Source organism: Panthera pardus, unplaced genomic scaffold (assembly GCF_024362965.1).
Source record: "Panthera pardus isolate Hobbes unplaced genomic scaffold, ASM2436296v1 HiC_scaffold_15, whole genome shotgun sequence".
Classification (NCBI taxonomy): Eukaryota; Metazoa; Chordata; class Mammalia; order Carnivora; family Felidae; genus Panthera; species Panthera pardus.
The window spans coordinates 88,660,285-88,672,914 of record NW_026526710.1 but is presented as its reverse complement, the minus strand read 5'-3'; the positions used below and the strand labels follow the sequence as shown (position 1 = coordinate 88,672,914).

At 52.8% G+C, this 12,630-nt stretch overlaps 1 protein-coding gene and 1 long non-coding RNA gene across 2 annotated transcripts in view; one reads left to right on the top strand and one right to left on the bottom strand.

The window, feature by feature from the left end:
• Positions 1–12,630, top strand: part of PARD6G (par-6 family cell polarity regulator gamma) — a 90,077-nt gene that overhangs the window by 67,111 nt on the left and 10,336 nt on the right. The window lies entirely within an intron of this gene.
• LOC128777102 (uncharacterized) overlaps positions 702–12,630 on the bottom strand; it is a 41,294-nt gene continuing 29,365 nt past the window's right edge. The window contains exon 2 of the long non-coding RNA XR_008422327.1: positions 702–2,539. This is a non-coding gene — a long non-coding RNA (uncharacterized LOC128777102). The remainder of the gene's footprint in view (positions 2,540–12,630) is intronic.

Here is a 12,630-nt window from a genome sequence, read left to right as displayed (position 1 = left end):
GAGGGCTGCTGTGCCTTGTTTTAGAAGGAAGGGGCGCCTGGGTGACCCATTCGGTTGAGCGCCCGACTCTTGATCTCGGCTCAAGTCATGATCTCATGGTTCATGAGTTTGAGCCTCGCATGAGGCTCTCTGCTGACTGCAAAGCCTGCTTGGGATCCTCTCTCCCTCTCTCTGCCCCTTCCCCACTCGCTCGCTCTTATCCTCTCTCTCAAAACAAACAAACATTTTTTAAAACAGGAAGACAGGTCTTAAACTTCGCCCCAGTTTACAGAAGAAGTGTTTTCGGTTTCTCAGTGCTGCGTCGGCTGTGGACTCTCCCTCGTCACACCAGGGCCGCTCCTGGTGAGTGGAAAGTCTGGACCCTTTCCCACCCCTGGTCGTACATTGATTGACAGTTGCTGCCGACTGCTGGCTTCTCTGGCCTCGATGCAGGCTGTGGGCTCTGTGAGGCAGACAGAGGCTGTGGGCACAGAGCGGGCAGGTGCTAGTGCGGGAGTGACCACCCCCTGGCTCCAGAGCAAACCAGGGTGTCCTGACGGATGCCCGAGGCTGAGAGCCCCGACACAGCCCTGCTGCTTCCCGGCTCTTGTGTTGGGGTGCCCACCAGCCCAGCTGGCCAGGGATAACTGTCTAGGGGCTGCGAGAGTGACACCCACACCTTGTAGAGACTTCCAGGCACTTCCTGTAGCTGGTCTGCAGCATTTAATTATTAATGCATAGTTTATTTTAAAGAAAACGGTTGGTTACACCAAGGGAATGGTTTGCTTTGTGTCTGAGTCCTAGAATGATTTTTAGCCTTTTATGTTTTCAGATGTTTTAAAAATTGATAGACTTCATTTTTTCAGAGCAGTTTTAGGTTCACAGGAAACTTGAGCAGAAAATAGCGCAAATTCCCATATACCCCCACCCCCCACACACTGTTTTTCCTACCAGAACATCTCGTATTAATGTGGTGCATTTGTTAGGGTTGATGAGCTGAAACCATCTTTAACCAAAGCCCCTAATTTCCAGTAGGGTTCGCTCTCAGTGCTGTTCTGTGGGGTTTCCCAAACGCACAATGTCACGTATCCAACGTAACCCTACAGCCAGAGGAGTCTTGCTGCCCTGGAACCCTGTGCTCTGCCTGTTCGTCCCTCCCTCCCCCAGCCGCTCAGCCCCTGGTCGTCGTCTCCTGTCTCCACGGTTCTGCCTTTTCCAGAGTGTCCGATGGCCGGAATCATCCAGACTGGCTTCTTCCACTTAGTGATGTGCATTCAAGGCTCATCCGCGTCTGTTCATGGCTTGCTACTGTGTTTCCTTTCGGTGCTGAACAATATTGTCTACATGAACCACAGCTTATTAATCCATCCCCCTCTGCAGGACATCATGGTTGCTTCCAAGTTTTGGCAGTTCAGATGAAGCTGCTATACATATCCTTGTGCAGGATTTTGTGTGGAAACAAGTTTTCAGTTATTTAGATAAAACCAAAGGGTGTGTTTGCTGGATTGTGTGGTGAGAATGTTTCGTTTCTTTAGAAACAGGCACACCGTCTTCCACAGCTGGTTGTACCGTTCTGCATTCCTTGGCCTTTCTCTTCTGCTCTCATTGCTCTAAGGGACTCCACCCCTGCCCCTCACTTCCCCCTCCTCCCCACGAGGGTCCGTCCCTCACCTAGCACCACGTCAGAACACTCTGTGGTCGAGTGGGAGAGGACCCCCACCTGTAACACGCTGGTCTGAGGACACCACCTCGTCAGGTGCTGCCCACTAGGCCTGGCCCTAATCCCACCTGCGTCCCCCTTGTCACGGCCCCAGGGGTCCGCAGAAGTGAAGGAGCCATGGTGTAGTGCTACCTTAGTAACAGCTATTTTTGTCATGATCTTTCTGTAATAGCAACAGCAAATTAAGAAATAGTCTGCTAGTCTGCCAGTTAAAACAAGAATATTTCTAATTGTTTCATCAGAATTCTTCGACAACTGTATGCAGAGGGTGAAGCTCCTGCCCAGAGGTCGGCCATTAGCCCAGCGGCTCCAGCTTGTGTCCCAGTGGTGCCATTAGGTCACAGGGGTCCTGTCGGCCTTGCATGTTTCTGGGATTGTGCTTGACTCTCTTGGCCTGGCCTGGAGGGCTCGCCTGCTGGGTGTGCCTTCCGGGAGTCGGTCCCCGGTAGGAAGCCCCCCCCCCCCCCCCGTGCCCATCACCCACCTTCATCTGCATTGGGCCCTAAAAAGCTGTGACATCGTACATTTTCAAACTAGAGAGGATTCTAAGAAGCATTTTCTCACAGAGTTGTCCCCACGGTCATATATGTGTCTGACATGGGCTAAAACAGTTCCTGACTCTGATCCGGCCTTCTCACCCGGAGGGAGGCTGGGGAGGCTGGTAAAAACCTGCCCCTTGCCAAGTTTTTAGTGCCGTCTTCCCGACAGAACCCATCTAACTGGACCTGGGCAGAGGGAGAGAGACGGCGGTGGGGAGGCAAGACGCCTGCGCCCACTTTTGTGCTCTGGCATCCTCAGGGAAGCGAGGCCAGCACCTCCTTCCCCTCCTGTTGGAGATATCTGAAAATAGAAGCAGAGAAAAAACATATAACTTAATTTGAGTAAAAATGTGTAATAGGAGGGGGGAGGTGGACTTTTGCCCGAATCTGTGTCCCACCCCCCCTTAGTTGTTCACTTTGGAGAAAATATGAGATTTAACATAGTACTCGATACAAAGAAGCTGTGACAATTTTTGTCTTGTAAAAGTTATTTTAGGAACCAGACTTGGAATCTTAGGAATGGGATATTCTTTGTAACAAATTTTGTCTTTAAGATAGTTGAGAGTTTTTGACTAATAAAGTGCATATGCGATGGTTTATCCGTACAAGCGACAGGGAACATCCGAGTGCTGTGCGGAGCTGGATGCAGAGGTGGGGGCGCCCGGGGACACGTCCTTCCCGGACACGGAGGGAGCTGTGTGCTTTGCTGCCTATGCCGTGGCTCGTCGGAAAGTGGAAGAAAGGTTTCTAGCCGTACCTGCCCTGGGCCCGTGGCTGCTGGGATAGGGGTTTGGAGCAAAGCCGTGGCCGGCCCACTCCCCAGGAATCCCACGCTCGCTCTCCCTCTTCCTCACGAGGCCATCTGCACTTTTCCACGTTCGAACCACCCACTCTTTGACCAATGCCCAGAGACTCCTTCATCTCTGGTATTCCTTAGCTCATCAGTTTCCTTGTTATTCGGAATCAGCCAATGATCCAAGGGCATCAGCCTCCCAAGGGCTGTGGGGCTGCACCCCAAACCTCAGGGTGAGACTTGCACAAGTCCGGGGTCACTGGAAAACACTTCGTCCGCCCATTTACAAAGCAGTTCCTCGAAAATGCCCTGAACACCCTCATCCTGGGCCACGTTCTGGTCGTCCTCACCTCCAGCTACAAGTCCCAGCCGCACCCTGAGGAAGAAGGCAGGAGCCTCTGAGCCCAGGGAGCCTTGTGATGACAGACACTATGTCTGACTATGTGTCAGCCCGACTGGCCACAGATACCGGCAGCTCGTAAAACATCTTTCTGGGTGTGTTTGCCAGGGCGTTTCTGGAAGACGGAGTACAGCAGACCACCCTCTCCAGTGTCGATGGCCCTCATCCAGTCCCCAGTCCGTTGGGGACCTGACTAGAACAGGAAGGTGGAAGAAGGCAGATTCTCTTTTTGCACCTTCTCCTGCCCTGGGACAGCAGTGCTCTGGTTCTCGGGCTTTGGGGCTTGGTCCACCATTGGCTCTCCAGGGCCCCCAGCTTACGGATGCAGACCGTGGGATTTCTGTGTGAGCCGGTGTATAATAAACCTCTCTCTATACACCCATACCCCCCACGCACACACACACATCCTGTCAGTCTGTTCCTGGGCTGAGCGGCGTGTGCAAGGGTGGGAGGCCGCACCTGCCAGATTCTCTGGGTACCATCGTGGCTGCTGCCCATTGTAGAAGCCCCTCTTGGGATCCTGTCCCACCTCCCCGAGGAGCACCTGTCAGGTCTCTGAGCCTATGCTCGCTGCCCACATGTTATGCCTACACGTGAGTTTCCCAGTGGATGAGGCGTTCCTGGGATGGAACCACAGAGGAAAACCCAGAACGGGGGAGGTCCTCTGCTCCCTGACACCCCATGAGGCCTCAGAGGCCCCTAGTGGTAGCAGTTTACTTCCTTTGTTTCAACTGCCCAGCTTCTGCTGAAAAGCAATAAGCATCCAGTGTGTCGACACTTCAGGCCACCTTTAGATTTGCTAAAACTTGCTTGAAGGTGCTGCTAAATAAACAAGGGTAGCTGAACATTCAGGGTTAGGGTCAGTGTTGGATGTTGAGTCTTGCCAGCATGATGGGGGCCAGATGTTAGAGGCCCTGGTGTTGTGGGGTCCCTAAAGAAAGGACTGGTGTCGAGAAAGGACCCAAGTCAGCCCCTCTGGATCTGTGATGAAGAGAGCAAATCCCGAGGACCCACTCTGGCCACAGACTGGTCAGGTCCTTCTGGCTGTGGATTTTCAAGCCTTGTGCCCATGGTCCGGGCCTGCACAGCCCTGCTCCTCCAGAGGTCACTGAGGACAGAGATGCATTTTGTAAATCGGCACATGTGTGGTGGCTGTAAGAAGCAAGAATTGGCTGAAAAGGGCCACTTGTGTAATCTCTACTGAAGACATTTAACAAAAAACCGAAAACATTATTTTGTTGTCAAATAAGAAACTGCCCCTGAGAAGTTGTGTTTCCTTATCTGGCAACTAATTAAAACCCTCATGATGGAAGGGTGGTTCCAGGGTCGCGCCCCGGACAGGGAGGTTGTGAGTAATTGTTTACCATAGAAACTTGTTGGTCTTTAGATTCAAATGGGGGAGAGGTATGTGTAAGTACATGCATTCAATTTGATAATTAATACCAGTGTTCAGTTTCAAATACTTATCTGGTACAGATAGAATATCCTATCATTTAAAACAGATTAACAATCTTCATGTTGAAACACAACAATGTACTATATGTTGTTCAAGGAAAAGTGTGAAGACCAAAATTGTGCACAAAAAAAGTCAGGTGATTAAGGAACTCAGAAACCACCACCTTCACACTGATACGCTTTTTGCAGGAACGGATAGTGTTTCGAACGAAAAATTTGCATTATTTGGAAGTATGGGCTGGCTTTTATTAGAACAACTTTCTGACTTGTAGTCATGTAGATTTTTTGTTGTTGTTGTTTTACACATTTTTATTTACTTTTGAGAGAGAGACAGAGCGTGAGCAGGGGAGGGGCAGAGAGAGAGGGAGACACAGAATCAAAAGCGGGCTCCAGGCTCTGAGCTGTCAGCACAGAGCCTGACGCGGGGCTCGAACTCACGGAGGGCGTGTGAGATCACGACCTGAGCCGAAGTCGGACTCTCAACCGACAGAGCCAGCCAGGCACCCCGAGTCATGTAAATTTGAAAAATAGCTGGTATTTCGGTACATGAATTGGTAGAAAGAACAACTCTAGTGAATTGACTGAGAACACCAGCACAGATCAAAACCTTAAACACACTAATAATTCACCTGTGCTGAGACCACACTGCTCCCTAGCCTTCCTGCCAGTTTCTGCCCATCTCAAAAAAAACTAAGTCCATGGGCACATGGGTGGCTCAGTCGGTTGGGTGTCCAACTTCAGCCCAGGTCATGATCTCAGGGTTCAGGGGTTCGAGCCCCGTGTCGGGCTCTGTGCTGACAGCTCAGAGCCTGGAGCTGCTTCGGATTCTGTGTCTCCCTCTCTCTCTCACCCTCCCCTGTTCATTCTCTATCTCTCTCCGGCTCTCAAAAATAAATAAATGTTAAAAAAAATTTTTTTTTAAACAAACCTAAGTCCAGACCTTTCCACCAAGAGTCTTCCCGCTGCCCCGCAGGCTGTGGAGGGGGGTCGGGTCGGCGGCACCCGACACACACCACTCCCCCCAGACCGCACCACCTCATTGGCAGGATGAAGCGGGGTTTCCCAGCCGGCACTGCCGGGCGCGTGTTGTTTGGGGTGGGTGCAGCTGATAGCGGGAACACGGTAGTTAATGACCAGTGCCAGCCCGACCGTATGGCTGCGGGGGCCGGGTGGTGCGGTATGGGGAGCACTGTTGGCAGGACCGGCTTCGTTTCCGAGGAGGAGCACACGGGAAGAGTCGGCGTTTGTTTACGAGTCCAGATGGTGACAAAGTGGTAGCTTTGTCACTCAGGAAATAAGTGGAAGTGATAGATGATAATGCTTTCTGGCCGCTTCACAGAGGTTGGCGATTCAACACCATTAGAAAAAGCATATTCGTTAAGATGAGAAGTTGGCCGGTACTGTACTTCACATTGTTGTCAGCTGGGTAAATGAGGCTCCTCTGTTAGCATCTAGCACCCCAGGACCCAGTGGGTTCATGCCCTCACTGTGGACCCGTGCTCAGGCAGGATGCTCGTGGAGAACAATATGGACCCTACAAAAAGCACTTAAACATGAAAGCTACAAGCCAAGTAGCCCTTTAGACAAGAAGAGAGAATATCACGGAGGGGATGCCCCTTGAAGTTTGACAGATTTCAAGTCCAAGGAAGAGAGAACATGTGTTGACCGTCACTTAGACTTGGCATGGGGGCGTGGAGATGGCCCGGTGAGCACGTAAGGCAGATGGGGAGGAGAGGCCCCAGCAAAGCGGGAAGACATGCTTAGCAGGCTGGGCCACGGAGAACCGGAGATGATCCGCAGAGCCCCGACAGGCCCGGAGCACAGATGGGGACACGTGAGGTGCCAGGGGCCCGGGACCCGGGAGAGAAGAGCCACGGACCAAGACTCAGTGGAGAAGGGCCAGGCGCCGCTGGGGGTGGGCCCAGGACCTGGTGGGGGAGGGCCACAGGATGACTGAGTCCCCAGCAGGCTGTGACAGGAAGACCATGCTCTTAATTTCATTGATTTTTCTCTGTTGTTCCAGCTTCATGGACTCCCTTCCTGTCTGGATTATTTCCTTCTTTCTGTCTGTCCTGGGCTGCAAGGCATGGGGCCCAGAGGACTGACCGAGGCGCACCCGGCACCCCATCCCACCCCACCCCAAGTGCTGTCCTGGACTGTGCTTTATTTTCACCCTGGTCGGGGTTGGTTTTGTCCCTTGGAGATTATTTAGAAGGGTGTTACCTCCGAGTGTTTGGAGGTTTTCCTGGGTTCTCTGTACCAATCTCTACTTTGACCTCAGGCACCAGAAACACCATCAGAAGACACACGGCAGGATTTCAGGCTGTGAGCACACGTTGAGGCCTGCGGTGGCAGAAGGTGGTCTGTCCCACGTGCGTCCCGTGGGCACTTGAACAGAGCGTGTGCTCTGCTGTGGGTGGCTGTTCTGGAAATGCCACCTGGGCCCTGCCGGTCACGGTGCCATGGGGTCTCATGTTCTGCGGACCGTGTGTGGATCCCACCCGGTTGGTTCCACGCGCAGAGGTTGGCTCACACGCGCTGCTGCTCCGTGGTGCTGCGTATGCGCGAGAGTGTCTCAGGGGTCACCATTTTGTCATTGGGCGGCCGTTCTACCCCGCGGCCCGATTCTTCTTTATCTCACGCACGTGGTCGCGCTCCGCGTTCGTGTGCACTCTGACTTTTAGCCTGCCTGCCACGCACATCGGTACCCACGTGCAGCTCCTTACTACTGGCTGGAGGGCGTGGGCTCCACTGACCCCAGGGGACTGTCCACCTTAGCACTCGGGCACAGGCCAGATATCCAGGCCCCTCGTATTGTGGCTGCGTTTGTCTGTTGTGTTTGGATGGGGTGGGGCGGTCAGGGTCCAAAAGCTTCTCTTTCAAGCTGCCCCTTTCTGGCTCATGTTGGTTCTCATCTGGGACGGTTGGGATATCTGAAAGGAACAGCACAGAACAGCTGGGGCTCAAGCCTCCCTGCGCCCCGCCCCGTCTGCCTTCTTGTCCCTCAGTGTCTCCTCACATGGCTATCGAGTGCCGAGCCCAGGGTTTCGGTTGGACTCAGCAGGAGGGTGGGAGACGCACCCCCATCTTCCAGGAGCAGAAGTCTATACACCTGCTTCTGCTGCTGTCTGGAGGCCTCGTCTGCCTTCGTGGCCCCGTTTCATCCTCCTCCTCTGTCCCCAAATGTCTGGGCTTACCCTGGAGCCTCAGTCTGGTCAGTCGTGCACACGCCCAGAGTGCCTGCTCACCCGTGGGCCCGGCCCTGGTGACACAGAGGCTGAGCCACGTCCAGGCCTGCGAGAGGGAATGTGCCATTAGAGTCGGGTAAACTGAGGCTTGAAGACAAGCCAGCTTGGGGGGAAGGGGGGGGGTCTGCTGCAGCTCTAGGTCTGTGGGCCAGTGGTGTGAACAGAGAGGAACTCGGGCCACGTCTGTCCTCCCACTCGGCCCCCACCTTCCCACCCCACCCCCCATGTTTGTGCGTAAGTCCTTCACACAGGGAGACGCATGTGTGGCCCAGAACTGGCCTGGTTCCCACCTCCCCCCACATCAGGCTGGCCAGTGTCCAGTTGAGGGCTTGGCCTCCGGAGCACCCAGCCCTGTCCCACCCCTCCCTGAATAAACAGCCTCGGGCGGGGCCCACCTTCAGGAAGGGGTGTGGGCCATGGCCACCTGCAGCCAGGACCTGCCACGGGGGTTTGTCGGGAACGATGCCCTCAGGACAGTGTTCGGATCTGTTACCCATGGAGACACTCCAAGGCCCCGGTCCAGGGAACTGCCGTTTCCGGTGTGGGCTCCACCTGGAGTCGGCCTACCCTGAGGGGGAGCTGCTCATAGGAGCAGATGCCTTTGTTGGGGTTCAGCTTTTCGTCTGGGGGGCCCACTCCGTCCCCGACGCTGGGCCGCATCCCAGCGGCAGCTTCGCACCCCGTGGGCCCGCAGACACGGCTCCCTCCCAGCGGCAGACTCACCGTCCCACCCTGCTACGCCAGAGGATGCCCGGCCGGTGCTCTGCCCAAGGCGTCTCCCAAACAGTTTTATCCCAAGTGCCGTCTGTGTCTCTCTCCTACCAGTCCCTGGTTTCCTCAGGGCAGGGGCTCCTGACCCTGGAAGGACTTCAGGGAGCACTTGCTGGCACGGGAGGTTCCGAGCGTCCAGCAGCAGCGGGAAGCAGGAACCCTTCCGCACGATAAGGGAACAAAAGCAGCCGCGGGTGAGAATCGCAAGATCCATTTCGATGAAATCGCAAAAGCACAGACAAGCGGTGGTCACGTCTGCAGAGGAGTGCGGGACGTATTCAGGTGTCACAAACACAATTTTAAAAGTTGCCTTTTCTCAAAAATCCTGGGATCCTTGCGATATCCTGCGGATAAGAAATGACAAGAACTCGCTGAGGTGTGATCGAGTGACTGATAGGCTCACACCTGGGCAGGGGCTCCTGGAGCTAAGAGAAGAATTGCACGTTTTGGAGTTACGAAATGGAGAGAGAGTGGCGATGGGCACTCACAGGTGCTCTGCCAGCGGCTCCCACGACGGCTGTGGACCACTGTCCTCCTGTCTCCCCCCAGCGCTCCCACTCGCGCTTCCTGGCGCTCATCTCCGTCTAATCAATCAGTCTTCGGTCCCGCGAATGAGGAAGGGCCAGTGTTGACACGCAGACTGTCTCGTGGGTGCCCGTGAGTGTTCTCACTGCCACCGCTGCAGGGGCCTCGGGCAGGTGTGAAGATGTCCGAGATGCAGCCGACTCCCTGGGATCAGGCGCGGGAAACATGGACACACGCGTGGGGCCAACTGCTCCGCCAACCCCTTTCATCTGGTCCCAGAAGCACTTTCCTTGGGGAGCCGCAGAGGCTGGATGTGTGCGTGCAAGTGTGTGTTTATCGAAAAGAGAGGAAAGAACAACAAAACGATGTCATTCTGATGAGAGGAGACGCTTCCTTCAGGGCTCCCAAAGGCCACCTGCCTGTTTCCTTCCTCTGCTTTCAACTTTTGAAAATGTTACTTTAAGTCAAGCTCCTGACAGGGTCTCCCTGGTTGATGAACGAATGTGTTTGGCCTCAGTCACGTGCCACCACGGCCCATGTAGGGTAGAGCATCCCACGCACCCGGGCCACGTCGCGGGCCCGAGCGTCCTGACTTCACCTGAGGCCCCTGGGACACCAGGAAGGAGTGTGGAGGGTGCACGGCCGTGCCCGAGGCTTCCTCCACCTCCGCAAACACCTGCAGGACTGTCCGAAGGAACAGCCTCTTCCTACTTAAGGCGCTGCCTCCCGCACTCCCTGCTTGTCTCGTCCTGTCATCTACTAACCAAAAATAAGGCAGAATGACTCCGTTTCTCTACCGAGTACTAAACACATCTTCAGTTACACTGCTGGTTGGCAAACACTTCATTCCTGGGTGCTCATTTCTGATTAAGCTAGGAAAGGAACGGAGTCCCTGATTTAGAAGTGCAAGAGAGGGGTGACTGGGGGGCTCAGGCAGGTAAGCGTCCGACTTCGGCTGGGGTCATGATCTCACAGCTCTTGAGTTCGAGCCCCATGTCGGGCTCTGTGCTGACAGCTCGGAGCCTGGATCCTGGATCCTGCTTCAATTCTGTGTCTCCCTCTCTCTCTGACCCTACCCAGCTCCAGCTGTCTCTCATAAATGAATAAATGTTAAAAAAAATTTTTTTTAATTTACAAGTGCAAAAGAGGAAATACATAGAACATTTTTAGGAACTCAACAGGAGTTCAAGGAGTCCTTGTGGCCAGCTTCCTGTCCCCAGGAAAGTTCCTGGCACCTGGAGCACCCCCCACCCCAGGTTGGCGGTGGGAACACAAAGGCATGACCTTGGCCGGTGGGGGAAGCCCTGCACTACAGAGGGGCGCTCCCGTGAGGGTGCTCCTGGAGCCAGGGCAGCCAGAGCACACATCTCACTCACTAGCAGGCCCAGGGCTTCCCCTTCCCAGCACGGATTGTTTTCGTGTTTTCGTATAATACAGCGCACGTCTGTCCCTGGCCATGTGCAACCATGAACATCCATACCGCGGACGATGAAAGGGAGTGATGGTCACTGGCTGCTCCCACCCTCAGCCTACCCAGGTGACACCTGGTGACCAGGCTGGAATGCTGCCTTTGAAGGCAAAGAAGGGAACGTGCAAATGCTGCCACCTAGAATAAATTTTTGGATTTTGTTCCCGTTTTTTATTGTGGTAAAATGCTCATAAAATTTGCCATCTTAACGATTTTTTGGTGTAGGACTCGGTGTCCCCGTCACTACCGTGCGTCTGCTCTGTCAGCTCGCAAAACTGAAGCGCAATCCGCATTCAACACCAACTCCCCCTGCTCCAGTGCCACCACCCTGCTTTCTGTGTGACTGTGACTCTGCTAAGGACTTCACGTGAGTGGGACGACGCAGGATTTGTCTTCTTGTGGCTGGCTCACACCCCCGAGCATCATGTTCTCCGTGTGGCTCATGTCCCACAGGCGTCGGGACTGCCTTCCTTTTAAATGCTGAATGATATTCCCCTGTGTGGATAAACCACATTTTGGGTTGCTTCTGCTTTGGGGCTATTAAATAAGGGTGCTATGAACATTTCTCTATTAGTGACGTTCAACATCTTTCTGTGTTCTGTGAACGTTTGTGTGTCTTCTTTGGAGAGTATGTGTCCGAGTCCTTTGCCTGTTGTTGTTGTTGTTGTTGCCATTACCACAACTGGATTTTGGAAAGTGAGGCAGAGTCAGCATTTCACATTGTAGCCGTTCAGGTGTGCAGCTGGTGTATAGAGTGATATGCTAGGTATGCAGAGGTTGTTTGATATTTGCATATATTGTGAACTCTTCCCATTTCTGAATTGGGACCTTGTTACTGAGTTTTAGTTTTCTATATTCTGAATATTAATCCCGATAAGATACACAATTTGCAAACACTGTCTCCCATTCTGTGGGTTACCTTTTTTTCACTGTTGTCCACACTTGTGATGCACAAAGTTTTTAAAATTGGCATGAAGTCCAGTTTGACTTTTTTCTTCTGTTGCCTCTGCCTTTGGTGTCAAATCCAATAAATCATCAGGTATTACGAAGCTTTTCTCCTGTGTTTTCTCCTAAATTTTATAGTGCGAGGCCTTACATTGAGGTCTTTGATCCTTATTTTAGTTAATTTTTGTGTATGGCATTAAGTAGGCGTCCAACTGCATTCTTTTGCGTGTGGCTATCCAGTTTTCCCAGCCCCGTTTGTTGAGAAGACACTTCTTTCTCCACTGACCGTATCTGGGGGGCTTACTTACGGTCTCTCTATTCTATTCCATTGGTCTGTCTTTATCCCAGTGCTACACTTTTTTGATTACTATAGCTCTGTGGTTAGTTTTAAAATCAGGAAGTGTAACTCTTCCAGTCTTGTTCTTCATTTTCAGGATTATTTTGGCTGTTTGGGATTTCTTGAGATTCAATATGAATTTTAGAATGGGTTTTAATGTTTCTGAAAAAAAAAAAAAAGCCATTCGGTTTTAATAAGAATTCCAATGCATCTATAGAGCACTTAGGGTAATATTGACATTTAACAATAAGTCTCCCAGTCCATGATTATGGGATGTGTTTCCATTTATTTAGGTCTTTTTAAAAATATTTTTGAGGAGGGGAGAGGGGCAGAGGGAGAGAAAGAGAATCTTAAGCAGGCTCCATGCTCAGCAGAGAGCCTGACATGGGACTTGATCCCGTGATCCTGAGATAATGACCTGAGCTGAAATCAAGAGTCAGACGCCCAACC